Source organism: Ambystoma mexicanum, chromosome 2p, assembly GCF_040938575.1.
Source record: "Ambystoma mexicanum isolate Mex_15411 chromosome 2p, UKY_AmexF1_1, whole genome shotgun sequence".
NCBI lineage: Eukaryota > Metazoa > Chordata > Amphibia > Caudata > Ambystomatidae > Ambystoma > Ambystoma mexicanum.
The window spans coordinates 1,192,637,148-1,192,653,127 of NC_090923.1; the positions used below are offsets into that span (position 1 = coordinate 1,192,637,148).

Genomic DNA, 15,980 nt, shown 5'->3' on the forward strand with positions numbered 1-15,980 from the left:
TTCAAGTGAAATTTGTAGAAAGTAAAGAATTGTGAATTGTGATTTGTGTTCTTTTGAACTCACTTGTGTGATTTATTTATGTTGAGAGAGGTTCGTGTTTGTGCCATGGATCAAGTGGTGTTTAACATGTCAGTGTGAGTTCTGGTACATCTAATTCAAATAAATATAAATATATTTCCTGTACACCAGCCTGGTTCTTGGCTTATTGGTAGCTCAGGGTAAGGAATCCAAGGGGTATTAGATGAATTGGAGATGGGGCTGAATAAAAGAATCCATTAAACAGTTTGTTACATGGCACTGTGAGTGGGGAGGGAAATAATTCCCTATGTTGAGGGTGGCCTCTCAATTAACTGTTACATTATCTACTAGCACATAAAACTATGAAACACAGAGAATCAATGGCATAATATGTGTGACCATAGTAATGCGATCAGAACAGGCAGAGCCTGGGAACACCACTTCACTGATTTTGGCCCACCGATTTCGGCATTTGCCAGGGGCAGCGTAGTAAGTGACATGACACATCCAATGGCATTACATGAAGTGAGATGCTGTGTGACCTTTGACCCTTATGGCATCAACAAACGTTATACCACATGCCCTTTGGTGACACAATATTAGTGCGCTCAACCTCATTGAACACTACTCAAAGGATCCTCCTCCAACCAAAGACTTATGGGTGTCACACCCCATAAACTAATATATCACATCAATATCCTCTTCAACACTAAAACCAAAATCCCATTTACATCCCGATTATTATACATCAAGTCAACCTGTTCTTTTTTCCACTGTTAAGAAAAAAGCCACACTATGGATCCTCCCAGCGGCACAGCACCAGATCAGGTAGCAAAAACCCCACCCAAGGAAAGACCCTACACACGAGAATGCAACCTTAACTGTAACCCCACCTCCTCCTTCCATCCCCACAACCTCACAACTAAGTTCTCATCTCTAACATCTTGTAACATTACACCCCACCCTTCAGCCATCAGACACACTTTTAACACTTAGGGCCTCATTACGAGTTTGGAGGCAGCCATGAGCTATTAGCTCCAAACCGGGCTCCATTACCGGGTTCCTGCAATGAGGAATAACCGGGTCATTCCAACTTAGGAAGACCCGGTAATTCCTCCTTGCAGGAACCATTCACCATTCCCATTTGAGCCCCCATAGGGCTCAATGGGAATGGGGATGGAGGTAACAACGGGCACATTACAAGTGTTTCATTTTTACCTCCCTATTCCCCTCGCGGGACCCGGAAAAGATTTCTGGTTTTACCAGATGTCTGATCCCGGACCCGCAAAGGGAACCTCGTAATCGGCCCTGACGGAATGAAGGGGGGCGGTCCCGTACTGTGCCCGTTGTTACCGGCCCCCTTCATTCCGTCAGAGCCAGGGTCGTAATGAGGCCCTTAGTGTGCAAACATACACCTACCCTATCCTTCTACCAACAAAAGCACTACCCCAACCCCAGGCTGCCTTGATGGCTAGCCTGCCTGGTATACACCCCACCACCCCCCTAGAATACAGAGTCACCAGTTTGGCACACAGGTGAGGGGTACCTGTGACGTGCAATCACCAACACCAAAGGGATTTATTTTCTCATCTTCCTTCCCTCAGTCCCCACTAAACTCACCCATCCCACTTATCATACCTTACCTTATTTTGCACGCCCAGAAGGGATATTGCAGATGTAACAACAACTTGAACAAGCTTACAATTAAAAAAAAACATAAATAGTTATCACATCAGACAAAGGGCTATTGTGCCTAACCATATTTTAACTAGGGTGCAACCTTGACATGCCATGAGTGGGTTCATGATATCACAAACAGAACCAACATAGGACAACACAGACTCTTATGACAAGTTTCTGATATCTTCTAGTTGTTATATGTAATGTAATAAAAGGTAAGTGTTCTTTTATAGTGCCTATCTGCCCCTATTGGTGAGCTTGCTGCACTTGGATCTGTAAGAGAAAAAGGGATGTGGGGTTGATTAGTGGGACAGTGGGAAAGGCAGGGCAGATGCAAAGCCTGTGGTGTTGATAGGTGCAGGTCCGAAGTACCTAATTCCTTTCTATGGGTTTGGTGGAAGAAACAGGAGTATCTTATCCACAGAGAAGAGCCCGATATCTGACAGACTACAGAGCTTTGTATCTGGATAGCCGCTGATGTGGGAGAATGCAATAGGGCTAACAAGGAGAGCTTAGTCATATCATCACACATCAGGAAGAGCCATTATATTGTAGATGCTACCCCACATTCCTAGGTGCGGTCCTACTGTTGATGTGCAGCCTGCAATATGCAGATACTGACAGTGTATGCCTGATCAAGTCTCATGTGTAGTTATGTCAGATGATGCCCTCATATGCCAAGTGCAGTCTCCAATAACTCGGAAATGCCACCTAATGTATCATACATTTGGTATGGTGCCCATATGTGAAGTACAGCCTGGTGTGTATAGGTGCTACTATGGCAAATGCATCCTCACAGGCTTCAGAAATGCCCCTAATGGTAGTTAATGCCACCTATTTATGGTAAAGTCACCGTATTGGAGGTACAGCCTCGCCTAGCTAGGTGATGTTATTGAATGCAAGTGCAGCATCAAATTCCCCTAGGATGCCAGCTAATGCCACGTAAGGTCTCGTATCACTGCAACGATCACTACATGCAAGGTGGATCTTCACATGTGCAGGTGCCATCATCATATGGCAAGTTCACCTTCCAAGTCATCGCATTGCAAGGTACAGACTCACCTGCTTAGGTGCGGCCATTTTATGCAAGGGTAGCCTGAAATGCCTCTGCAATGGCATCTAATGCCAGTAAATACTTCAGATGCCTGGTAAATTCATCATATGTAAGGTAAAGGCTGGCATGTGCAACTACTTGCATCATAGGCCAAGCAATGTTTCAAATGCGCAAGACGTGGCATCTAATGCCAGTTCATCTCTGGTAAAGTTATCATATGTAAGGCACAGCATCGCATGCCCAGTTGCTGGGATCACATGCATAGTGTGGCCTCCATTTTTTCGGTAATACCACTCTATGCCAAACAATGCGTCATAATAAAATCAGAATTCTATATAGCGTTTCATGCTGGTTGCTCCTGTTTCTAAATTCTGCAATAACATGTTATGCTTTCCCCACTTAATGGTAGTGAAGTTATCAACCTTGCAAGGATGAAGGGCTGAGGCAGTCCTGCTGAGTTTTGAACGTGTGAAGGCTGGACCCATGTCAGAGGCGAACGCTTACCTTTTGCGCTATCCCCACTGACAGTGTGCACTGTACAGTCACCAGAATGAGGGTGAATCCCCACACTTCCAGTTGCTATCATAATGTGCCAAGTGCAACATTATATGTCCCATATTTATAGAGTAGCATGGCTGTGTATCCTGTGTAATCATTTTGCTAACATGCAAATATATATCGCTCATCAGAGAATGCATAGGCCAGTGCATAGTGCTTACCATCCATAGCCTGTGTTGCAGGCAGGGGTGGGCTGGCCTATGGGAACTCTGGACATTTCCTGGTAGGCACCCAGGGCCTCTTTTGTGTGGTATTTCTAAATGTTCCATAGGAAAAGGGTTGGGCTTGCTGGAAATGTGCAACATGGGGACACTTTGAAAATTATTTCTGGGGCCCCTTTTGTTTCCCAGTCCAACCCTGCCTGCAGGCTTTTGGTGACAGCTTTGTTTTAAACAAACAAAATGGAGTCACCCAATAGTGATCTTAGTCTTCCTTGTAACACAATGAAAATAAGGAGACCTAGCAACCTCTAAGTGATCCTCGCTTATATAAAAGCAGCAATCGTGGAACCAAAAAAAGTGTTGCAATAGTGTTGCAATAGGGAGGCCTGGCCAGCCCCAAGAGGACAGATGGTGCCGCGAGCAGACACTGAGCGAGTGTGCAGACCCTGCAGCCATGTTTAGCTTTCAGCATCTGGAGGCAGGAATGGAATCTGGGCAATGCCAGGGGTACCCAATGAGAACTAGCGGTAGCAGCCTCTACCTCGGCTATCCCTAAATGACATCCAGGGCTAAGCCGTGCAGCCCTGGGAACCAGCGGAAGAGATTGTCTGTGCCCAGCTCCCCCGCCAAGTGGAAAACCACTTCCTCCCCCGTTGCAACCAAAGCGCACAGGAAAGCGGACAGCATTCTATAGGGTGTGCAAGACAAACCACAGACCTTCCTCAGCTTAATGCTAGACACCAAATGCAAATCCTTTTGGTCATCAACTGCCAGAAGGCCGGGAGACCTGCAGAATACCTGGCAGTGTGCCACAGTATTAGGCCCACAACTGCTGTGAGCCATACACAGCGACCGAACAATGCAGGGGCATTAAAGCCCTCGAACAAGTGGACCAAAAGCAATTCATGATGAGGTACTCATCTGTGTCTAAACGATGTCCTAGAAATACAGGAGTACTGTCAACTTCGCATTGCTGGATTGTGTTTCCAGAGCTGGCACTGCGGGCACACGCGCACCCTATGCAAAGCAGCCTGGAGCAAGCAATGCAAATCAGTGCCATTGAGCCACCTGGGCTGTGGCAGCGATGGGATTAATCCGGGCACGGCATCTATGTGCCATGTGTGGCACTCCATGCTGTGGTTGCCAGGAGGGGCAGGGGCACAGGTAGAAGAAGAGGGGAGCCAGGCCCAGACACTGGGGCTACTCTGCCAAGCATAGGCACGGGAAGAAGAGGATACACATGCTCAGCTGATAAAGAGGGGGCACAGGAAGGAAAAAAGAGACTCAAACCATTTCCGGGGCACTTCTGCAAGAGGAGGCCGGAGAGGCAAGCGCGACCAGGCAGGAGGACGATGGTCACGCCCTGTCCTTGGACACTGATGCCAAGGAAGGGGCACGGCCACAACAGAAAGACCCTGTTCTTGGCACTGCTGCCAGGGAGGTGCTCGGCAAATAGGAGGGGAGAGAGACCCCCACTCCTCTTGGGGCATTACGGCAAGGAGGCGGCTCTAGAAAGAGAGAGAAAGAGAGACCGCACCCAGGCCCCTGGGCCTGCTGTCAAAAGCAAAGCACACATTGTTAGGATAGAGCCACGCCCTGCCCATGGAGTCCGATGCCAAGGCAGTGGGCACTGGCATGACAGAAAGACCCTTCCCCTGGCACTGCTACCAGCTGGGGTTGGCCACCACAAAGAAGAGGCACTGATTGCTCCTGGGCGCTAGGAGCACAGGAAGGGGAGAGTGGGGCACAGCCCGGGGGATCTGTGCCAAGGAGGTGGCATTCACAGGAGGCGAGAGCCACGCAAGAGCTGCTCATCCTGCCCGGCTGGCATACGTGTGCCTTGGATAGGACCCAGGCCTGTGGAGAATGGGAGATAGACTCTGGCCCTGTGCTAAGGAGTGGCCCAGGAGTGGATATGACACACCATGCCACAGGGGCACTGCAGACACACCCTGACCTTGACTCACTGCTGCAAAGTAGGGGGCACAGGAGGAGGAGAGAGTTGGTGGAGTCAAAGCGGCGCAATAGGCAATAGCAGAGACTCGGCCTACCATGAAGAAGGCACATGATGAGGGGCGACAGGTCCTGCCATTCGGGGCACTGCGGCTAGATGCCAGGGTTTTTCGGAGAATAGACACGTGCGGTGCCAGGTGGCTTTGCTGCACAAGAGCGGTGGCCAGCAGAAGGGAGAGCGGCGCTACGCCCTGGCACCGATATGAAAAACATGGCCATCAACATATGGATGTGGTCATGCTTTGTGTTCATGTAGAAGTAGGTCATACAGTGCACACATGTTCTGTGTCTCACGCAAATATACATGACCATGGTCGTGGTTGCAGACCACAGTGAATGTATGCACATGGTAGACCTAGAAACACCAAACATAGACTGCATGCAGCCTGTGGGCGGGGACCGACTTTCATTGCATGCACATAGTGTGCATGACCGTGTACACCACTCACAAATGCCAATCCCAGGCCCTTCATTGGGCTATAGATCCTTGGACTGGTCCTCATGTGGGCGTCACTCGGTGTTTCTTCTCACCCTGTGTGCAGCAGGAGATGGTGTTAACCTGCACAGCACATGTCACCTGAATGTGCACCCCCTATCTCCTCCTCCGTCCCCCTCGGGTTCCAGTGGCATGGTTTCCTTCAAGTGGGTCTTCTAATTGGCATGACCCCACAACCTACTGCAGATTGGCAGTCTGGCTACGCCAAGCACATCCTATTTCCAGAAACACTATATCCTATAAGCTTTTTCTGGCACACCAATGGTGTCAGACACTTGTGTCCCCTTTGCACATGGCTATGCTTCTTGCCGTCTAGGCTCACACTTTAGAAATCTGATACATGCATGCCTACATGCATGCATACATACATACATACACCATATACCAAAGTGATTCAGTGGTCTGGCCGCAGATCCAACATGGACGATTGCTGGGAAATGTCCAGCCAGCACTGACATGCTCAGTTTGGGACTGCCATTTTAGGTATGGCTCGACAGAGAGATAGGAAGATAGATGGATAGATATATTCTGAAGACCACCTGAACAACACCTGAACCTTGCACCATCAGAGCACAATTGTGTAAGCTCTGTAGAATACAGTGAGGTTCCATTCAGGAACGCTTGACTCTATCTTGCCAGTCAATGCCATCGTGAAATAGACAGACAACACTTCATGTGTCCAGTCCTCTGAGACTGCTCTACACCCACGATAACAAAACCACTCAAATCTGAAACACTTCGGGCCTGATTCACAGAAGCGCTTTATAATGGCGCCTTGCCATAGGGAAACAGTCTGTGAATCAGGCCCTAGGTGTTTGGGACTTTTGAGTGCACATTGCAAAGGAGCAGATACAGTTACAGTCAGTTACATTTCCCACTGTGTGATGGGAGGTATACTGGAACACGTGCACACAGGGGACATTCTGGTACGGTCATCTAGGTTCTGGTTATCACCTGCTCATACATCACAAGCCGAAGTTTGAGAACACGGTCACTGTCCCCAGGACCCCGAAAGAGCATTACAGCAGCATAGCAAATGCTACTTGTTATGTTATATCATAGTACATGTGCGTTTGTTTTTTCCTTGGTTAAGCAATGTCCTACTCTGAGATTGCGCCAGGCTGCAATTCATGGCTATTGAGGTTTTTCAGACCCCTGCTGTTTCTTTGATAGTGGTGACCCCACCTGTAATACATATATACAGGCTACTACACCCCTACCCCCAGGCTCATTTCCCGCCCACGACCCTTTTCACTTCATACCCGCTTTCTCAAAAGGGCCCTTGGAAATATGTTTCAGAGGGGCCCCATATCATCATATGGCAAAAGCTTGGTAACAGATTCTTGACTTCATCCCACTAAGAAGAGGCCCCAGGTGCAGAGGCCCAGCGGGAAATCCCCAGAGGTGCCTGTAGGCCAGTCCTCCACTGACCCTTACCCTCTGCCTTCCTCGCTCTGCCCCATTTCACCTCTCATGCCTACCATCTGTCCATGCCAATGAGGGATTACCCATTAGGCCAAGTAGGCACGGGCCTAGCGGCACAACTCCTTTTAGGGGCCGCCCCTGCCAGTGCTTAATTTGGATTTTGTATTTTATTTGCAGCTTGCGCTGAGTTCATAATTATATTGGTCTCTGTCTCCCCACACGCGTGAGGGACCTTCCCTCTGCCGAGTCCGACTTGCAGCATTTTCAGCATTTTCTTTTTTTTCAGTTTCTTTTTACGTGCTCGACTGCCCGTGCTACCAGCCAGGGCCCGAGCTCGACTGCCTGTGCTACCAGCCAGGGCCCGAGCTCGACTGCCCGTTCTATCAGCCAGGGCCCGAGCTCGACTGCCTGTGCTACCAGCCAGGGCCCGAGCTCGACTGCCCGTGCTACCAGCGGGCCCGAGCTCGACTGCCCGTGCTACCAGCCTGGGCCCGAGCTCGACAGCCCGTGCTACCAGCCTGGGCCCGAGCTCGACTGCCCGTGCTACCAGCCAGGGCCCAAGCTCGGCTGCCTGTGCTACCAGCTAGGGCCCGAGCTCGACTGCCCGTGCTACCAGCCAGGGCCCAAGCTCGACTGCCTGTGCTACCAGCCAGGGCCCGAGCTCGAATGCCCGTGCTACCAGCCAGGGCCCAAGATCGACTGCCTGTGCTACCAGCCAGGGCCCGAGCTCGAATGCCCGTGCTACCAGCCAGGGCCCGAGCTCGACTGCCTGTGCTACCAGCCAGGGCCCGAGCTCGACTGCCCGTGCTACCAGCCAGGGCCCGAGCTCGACTGCCCGTGCTACCAGCCTGGGCCCGAGCTCGACTGCCCGTGCTACCAGCCTGGGCCCGAGCTCGACTGCCCGTGCTACCAGCCAGGGCCCGAGCTCGACCGCCCGTGCTACCAGCCAGGGCCCGAGCTCGACTGCCCGTGCTACCAGCCAGGGCCCGAGCTCGACTGCCCGTGCTACCAGCCAGGGCCCACGAGCAGACTCAATAGGTCTCAGTCAGACCCTGGATGGTGTGTACGGGCAAGCAGGCAGGAGCACCAGCAGGAGGACTAGCCAAGTCATCAGAGGCCCTCAGACGCCGAGCAACAGGTATAATTGTTAATCATTGTTCAAGTTCAGTTAATGTAAATTTGTGCGTAACACAATTGTAATGCAATGGGTTTATTAAAATTGTTGGTTGGTAACATTTTAAACGTATAAGAAGATAATTTGCGAGGGGAGACTGCCATTGCGAATGCCTCCACAAGGTTTAATCCGGCACTGCTCCGTGCACCACTTCTCTCTGCCATCCTAGTCTCTGCATGCCGCCTTCCTCTCTCTGCCCCATGCCACCCCTCATGCCTACCTTCCCTCTCTCTTGCTGATCTGGACTCTCCTGGCACTGTGCACCTGGCCACCCTCTGTCCTCCGGGCCCAGGTCCCTGCTCACCTTGCCACCCTCCCGCATTGCCTCCGGGCCACCCCTTGCACTGGGGTCTGCATTTGTACCCATACAGCCCCCCCCCCTTTTTCCTTCTTGCATTTATCTGACTTACTCTGTCTTCTGCCTTAAACTCAGCACTTGCCACTTGCTGGCTGCACTGCCACTTTTGTTGCTTTTATTATTTATTTATTTATGCATATGTATTCTGTTCTCCTTTGCTCTGCACTTTCCACTTCTCCCCCCTTCCTTGCACTTTTCCCCTTCCTTCCCCCCTGCACTTGCGCGTTCTCAATGTCACTGGGCCTAGTAAGATCATGGTTGTGTTCTCCCTTGTTACCCTCCCTTGCCTCGCTCTGAAATACTTGTGTATGAGCGCGATAGAAATAAAATATCAATTCAATTCATTTCAACCCTTCCCTCTGCCATCCGAGTCCCTGCATACTGCCTTCCTCTCTCTGCCCCATGTCGCCTCTCATGCCTATCGTCTCTCTCCACGCACCCCCTGCCTGCGCCATCCTAGTCTCTGCATACTGCCTTCCTCTCTCTGCCAATCTTCTCCCAATGCCTTCCCTCTCTGCAAGCCTCCTTTCGCTCTCCAGGTCTCCCCTCTCTCTGCGTCCATGTATCACTTCTCGCTCTTCTGTATAACTCTTCGCTCTTTCCTAACATGCCTACCTATCTCTCTCCACGTGACGGCTCTCTTTCCCTGCACCCCTTCCCTCTCACTGTCCACTGCCTTCCCTTCCCTCCCCGTGCTTCTCTTTTCTTTCTGTGAACATGTTCTCTTTCCATGTCTAATGTTTCCGCATGTGTGCCCTGTTGCGCAGTAGCACCCTCCGCCGTATTTGCCTCCCTCTCTGTGCACCTCCTCTCTGCATGTTGCCCTGCACTCCTTATGTCTCCGTTCTCCATGTAGGAAGCGCATTTCTCTTTCTAGCTCCCCTGTTTCCCTATCTTGTTTCTCTCACCATTCCCCCTCTCCTGCTTTTCAGGCTTCTGTGCTGTCCACTCCCCTTTCTATGTCTGCCTTCTCTCCATTCCTACCATCTATTCTCTCCTCCTATACTTCCTGGCTTCCTTGCATACCAGCATCCTCCCGCTGCATCCTTCATGTGCACCCATATCGCCATGAGTATCCTTTCTGTGGATGTTCATCTTCTCCCTCCTCCACATCCTCTCCTTGACTCCTTTATCTTTCTTTGCCTCCTTTCTCTCTGCTTCACAACTCTCTCCACACTTCCCTTCCATGTGCCTACGTTCTTGCACAAGGCCTCCACTCTCTTTCTGCATCCCCTGCTCTCCATACCCCATTCTCTGCCATTGCCTCCTTCCTCGCCCTCTCCATGTCCAATACCACCACATTGCCTCCTCTCTCCATGAGGACCATCTCTCCATATCTCCCTCCCCCTGAATGCAACCCTTCCCTCTCTATGAGGACCATCTCTCCATATTCCTCTCCTCTCTCTATGAAGACCATCTCTCCAAATCTCCCTCCCCCTGAATGCAACCCTTCCCTCTCTATGAGCACCATCTCTTCATATTCCTCTCCTCTCTCTATGAGGACCATTCCTCCATATTCCTCTCCTCTCTCTATGAGGACCATCTCTCCATGCCTCCCTCCCCTCTCAATGCAACCCTTCTCTCTCAATGTGGACCACCTCCTCTTCCCTCCTCCTTCCATGCCTCCCTTCTCGCTCCATGAGTACTATCTCTTCAGTTTCCTCTACCCTCTGTATGCCTCTCTTCTGGGCTGCATGTGAACCATCTCTCCATTTTTCTCCCCTCATCCAAGCCTCCCTGCTCTCTCCATGTGAGCCATCTCTCTGTCTCTCCCTTTTCTCCCTGGGCAGCCCATCTCTGCATGCCGCGCTTTTCAGTGTTTGCTCATATGTTTAGCACCACCCAGTGAAGCACACATATTTGTGAGGGTGGGTTTTGAGAGGGATGAGTCAGATAGAGGTGTCCTTAACCTGCTTACTTTTGCTCACCGTGTTTTTGTTCATAGATGACACGTAAGCACCTCTATTAGTTGTGGCTCTTGTGGTACTTTACCAGCACCATTCGTTTTTGTTGGTAGGTGGGGCTTTGGTGTAACCCAGTGAAGCTATATAGTTTTAACTCACACACCACGGTTTATGGTATTTTTGTACTCGTAGGTGGTGCTTTAACACCACCATTCATGTTTAGTTCGTACGTGACTACTTTCTATATCTCTCTGACTCCTTTGTAAAGGCTCACATGTGAAAACAGAATAAGCCATGTCTGCTAAGTCACACATTCCACAGCTCCTCCCAGCAGCCATTCTGGGAAGTTCACCTCCAGTTCTGAGCCACATGCGCAATGCATTGTGGGTATGCAAATTAAATCAAATGCAACTCTCTTGCTCCAGAAAATTATCTTTGTCTCACCAACATAACTTTGCTAGTGATTATCCCTAACACGCGCGAAACATGTATGGGGATGTCTGCATCCTTGTGAGCTGCCTGTTTTGGGTTGAAGAAGCTATGTATACAATACCGCTGACATACTAGAAAGAGACAATTCTCTAGAGCGAAAGACTTGCATTTGAGGTCATTTGAATGCCCACAATGCATTGCTCACGTGGCTCAGAACTGGAAGTGAGGTGACCTTCCAGGGATGGCTATTGGGCAGTGCTGTGGCATGTGTCACTTGGCAAAAATATCTATTATATATATATATATATATATATATATATATATATATATATATATATATATATATATATATATATCCCCTTAAGTATATGGGGCTTCCATCTCTCTCCATCAGTCACACCCATCTCTCTCTCTCCCAGTCCCCTTCTCTCTACCATCCTTCCCTATTGATGTCAGCATTCTCTTACAATACACCGTTCCTGCGTGCCTAAATGTTCTCGATGAACATCACTCACCTCTCCATGTTTGCCTCCTATCTCCATTAATCCCTCTTCTCTCTATAAATCTCCCCTCTATCCATGACGCCCTTTTATCTCTCTCTCTCTCTCTCTCTCTCTCTCTCTTTCTTTCTCTCTCATATTGTTTTACAGCTATTCCCATGACTCCCCCTACTCCTATGCCTACCATATATCTCTAGTTCTCCCTCGTATCTCCATTCCTCCGTCCTATTTGGATGCCCCATCTCCTCTGCTCCCTCCTATCACCACTCCTCCCTCCTATCTCCATTCCTCCCTCCGATCTCCATCCCTTACTCCTCTCTCCATTCCTCCCTCCTCTCTTCATACATCCCTGCTATTTCCACGCCCCCTCCTATCCCCATGCCACTCCTATCTCTATGTCCCTCCTATGTCCATTCCTCCTTCACATCTCCACGCCTCCCTCCTATCTCCATTTCTCTCTCCATTACTCCCTCCTGTCTGTCTCTCTCCTATCTCCATTACTCTCTCGTATCTCCATTTCTCTCCCCTATCTCCATTTCTCTCCCCTATCTCCATTTCTCCCTCCTATCTCCATTAGTCTCTCCTATCTCAATTCCTCTCTCCTATCTCCATTACTCTCTCCTATCTCAATTACTTTCTCCTATCTCCATTTCTCTCCCCTATTTCATTACTCTCTCCTATCTCCATTTCTCTCTCCTATCTCAATTCCTCTCTCCTATCTCAATTTCTCTCTCCTATCTCCACGCCTCCCTCCTATCTCCATTTCTCTCTCCATTACTCCCTCCTGTCTGTCTCTCTCCTATCTCCATTACTCTCTCGTATCTCCATTTCTCTCCCCTATCTCCATTTCTCTCCCCTATCTCCATTTCTCCCTCCTATCTCCATTAGTCTCTCCTATCTCAATTCCTCTCTCCTATCTCCATTACTCTCTCCTATCTCAATTACTTTCTCCTATCTCCATTTCTCTCCCCTATTTCATTACTCTCTCCTATCTCCATTTCTCTCTCCTATCTCAATTCCTCTCTCCTATCTCAATTCCTCTCTCCTATCTCCATTACTCTCTCCTATCTCAATTACTTTCTCCGATCTCCATTTCTCTCCCCTATTTCCATTACTCTCTCCTATCTCCATTTCTCTCTCCTATCTCAATTCCTCTCTCCTATCTCAATTTCTCTCTCCTATCTCCATTCCTCTCTCCTATCTCCATTTCTCTCTCCTATCTCCACGCCTACCTCCTAGCTTCATCTTTCTCCCTGCATGCCCCCTCCTACTGCCTTCCTTTTCTCTGCGCTGCTGCGCTAACCCATACCGTGCATGTCTGTAATAGTTCCCACACGATGCAGTGTACACACATGTCCTCTTTCCACCTTAATGAAGATGGACAGTCAGCTTTTCTCCCCAAGCCCACGCTTTCTACCATTTTTCAAGCATGGGCGGGGGTCCAAGAACCTTCTGGAAGGATGCTGCCCGTTCGATTACAAGAGATGATAGCCCAAAGAAAGGACGAACCCCGAAGCGCCTGCAGAAAGAGACGAAGACTCCTCGTGTGGCGCTAGATTGGTGAAGTAGTGCCAGGCGCGAGTCACTTCATGGCGCGGGCCGGCGTAGTGCAGCGTCTGTCTATAAGTGTAGAGTGGTGCAGGCACAGCCCAGCGCAATGGCCAGGGAACTAACGCGTGTCGCTCTTTCGGGGTCTAGTGATGGGTGGGGACTATAATGCAAGTGCTAGGAGGTGTGGGGGGTCGCCATGGGGGGTACAGTGCAGTTGTGATGGACGGTCTCTGTGATCTCATTGTCCACCTCGTGCCACTCCTTGGAGCTAATTCACGCACCCACAGACACCCACAACCTTAGCTCGGCGCTGCTGACCCCCGACACATCCCCTTTGCCCCCAGTAGCCCTCATTGACAGTCGGGTCCGGCAGCCCCTCCTGGGGGAACCGTCCCCTGATCGGGCCTTCCGGGACCAGCCGTGCCCCCTTACCTGAGATGGGGAGAGGGGGAGCGTCGGAGCAGGCGTCTTCCCCGATGCCGCTGCCTCCTTGTGTGGAGCTCAGCTGGCAGCTCCGTAGCGCTGGGAGCAGGAGGAGGAGGAGGCGGCTGGGAGGAGGGGAGCGATGGGCGGAGGGGAGGACCAGCGCTGCCGTCTGGAGATGGAGAGAGGCAGACAGTGATATCATGGGGAGCAGCCGCCCTCCGATCGCATCCTCCAGCCCTGCCTCCAGTGACGGCCCGCTATGCAGTGCCCTGCCTCAGAAGTGCCCGCCTGCTCCACCCCCCGCACGCGCCCAGCTGGCCCAGAGGGACCTGGCTGGCACAGGGCAGCCAGGGAGGAGGCGAGCCTGGCAGGCTAAGGGCTCGGGAAGGCAGGCACAGCATCTCTTGCCAAAGGAGTAGCAAACACAGGTGGAACAGTGATTGATTTACGGTTGACTGTGTATTTAAATACCCCTTTCAGTGTATGTGGGAAGCCGAATAAGCATCAAAGCAGTACAGAGCCAGGAGATGCAGTTTCATGCACTCCAGCTGGTCTCAAACACGAATACCTTCAAACCCTGATTAGCTACATATAGAATTATAGATTGCTTGCTGTAAACGGCGGGGATATATATGCACCGTGTTCCTAATGACGTCGGATAGAGCAATGCTCCAGTAGACTATGATGTTAGTCGGGAGGGATTCAGAGAAGTAATAAATCCTACAGCTGAAAGCCACGCCTTTGTAAGGTTGTGTTGTGTATGGTGCCCGCACCCCTTGTCCACTTCTTGTGCTATCCCTCTGGTCTAGTACTGTAGAACCATGGCCTGGAGGGTTGTCCAGAGCAATGTCTGAGGTTAAGAGGAATTCTAAACCTTCCAGCCATCACCTCGTGTGTTTTGCATAGTCACCACGAGTGGGAGGGGTATGCCCGATCAGGGTCCATTGGCAGCTGGCCCTAGAGACCCAAGCTACGCCGCACTAATGAGGCCCAACAAGACTGAAACATGTATGGGGATGCTTGAGGTCTTGTGCAGAAGGGATGGGACCTAGCACTTAGGGCTGGACTGCCCCTTTTGGGTTAGGGGCCAAGCCTGATTTGCATACAGACTTTCCTCTTCTGTAATGGCTTGGCGGGTGAAGAACAGATACTTGGAGGTTGCCTAGAGCAATGCCAGAGGTTAAGATTAATTCTAAACCTTCCAGCCATCTCCTCTTGCGTTTTGCTCCAGTAGACTATGATGTTAGTCGGGAGGGATTCAGAGAGGTAATAAATCCTACAGCTGAAAGCCACGCCTTTGTAAGGTTGTGTTATGTATGGTGCCTGCACCCCTTGTCCACTTCTTGTGCTATCCCTCTGGTCTAGTACTGTAGAACCATGGCCTGGAGGGTTGTCCAGAGCAATGTCTGAGGTTAAGAGGAATTCTAAACCTTCCAGCCATCACCTCGTGTGTTTTGCATAGTCACCACGAGTGGGAGGGGTATGCCCGATCAGGGTCCATTGGCAGCTGGCCCTAGAGACCCAAGCTACGCCGCACTAATGAGGCCCAACAAGACTGAAACATGTATGGGGATGCTTGAGGTCTTAGATGGGACCTAGCAGTTAGGGCTGGACTGCCCCTTTTGGGTTAGGGGCCAAGCCTGATTTACATACAGACTTTCCTCTTCTGTAATGGCTTGGCGGGTGAAGAACAGATGCTTGGAGGTTGCCTAGAGCAATGCCAGAGGTTAAGATTAATTCTAAACCTTCCAGCCATCTCCTCTTGCGTTTTGCTATGGTCACATGGGTCCTGTGCCTGCTGGGCCTAGAGACCCAAGCAACTCCTCACTGATGAGGCCTAACAAGGCTGAAAGATGCCTGGGGATGCTTGTAGTCTTGTGCAGAAGGGATGCAACCGAGCAGTTTGGTCTGCACTGCCCCTTTTGTGGTGGGACCAAGACTGATTTGCATCTGGTCTTTCCTCTTCTGTGATGGCTTGGCAGGTGCAGAACGAAGGTCTAGAGGGTTGCCCAGAGCAATGCCAGAAGTCTAAACATTCTGTGGGTTGTAATCAAAGCCCCCAAATCAACAGAACTGAAGGGCCCCCTGGGACTCTGACTAGCCAGCATTCAGAAACCTGCAATATGACAAATTGGGCCTATTTAGGCAGACTATGCAGGTGTATTTCTGCAAGGGGAATCCAGAGAAGGCTAAAACAAAAATGTAATCCAAGTGCAAATTGCCAAAGCAC

General features: G+C 50.5%; 1 protein-coding gene across 3 annotated transcripts in view; it reads right to left on the bottom strand.

Annotated features, from left to right (window-relative positions):
- The window catches only part of L1CAM (L1 cell adhesion molecule), a 791,676-nt gene extending 777,721 nt beyond the window's left edge, over positions 1 to 13,955 (bottom strand). For all 3 annotated transcript variants that reach the window (XM_069645402.1, XM_069645399.1, XM_069645400.1), the window contains exon 1: positions 13,757 to 13,955. The gene's annotated coding sequence lies outside the window, so the exon portion shown is untranslated. The remainder of the gene's footprint in view (positions 1 to 13,756) is intronic.
- Between the last annotated feature and the right edge of the window lie 2,025 nt (positions 13,956 to 15,980).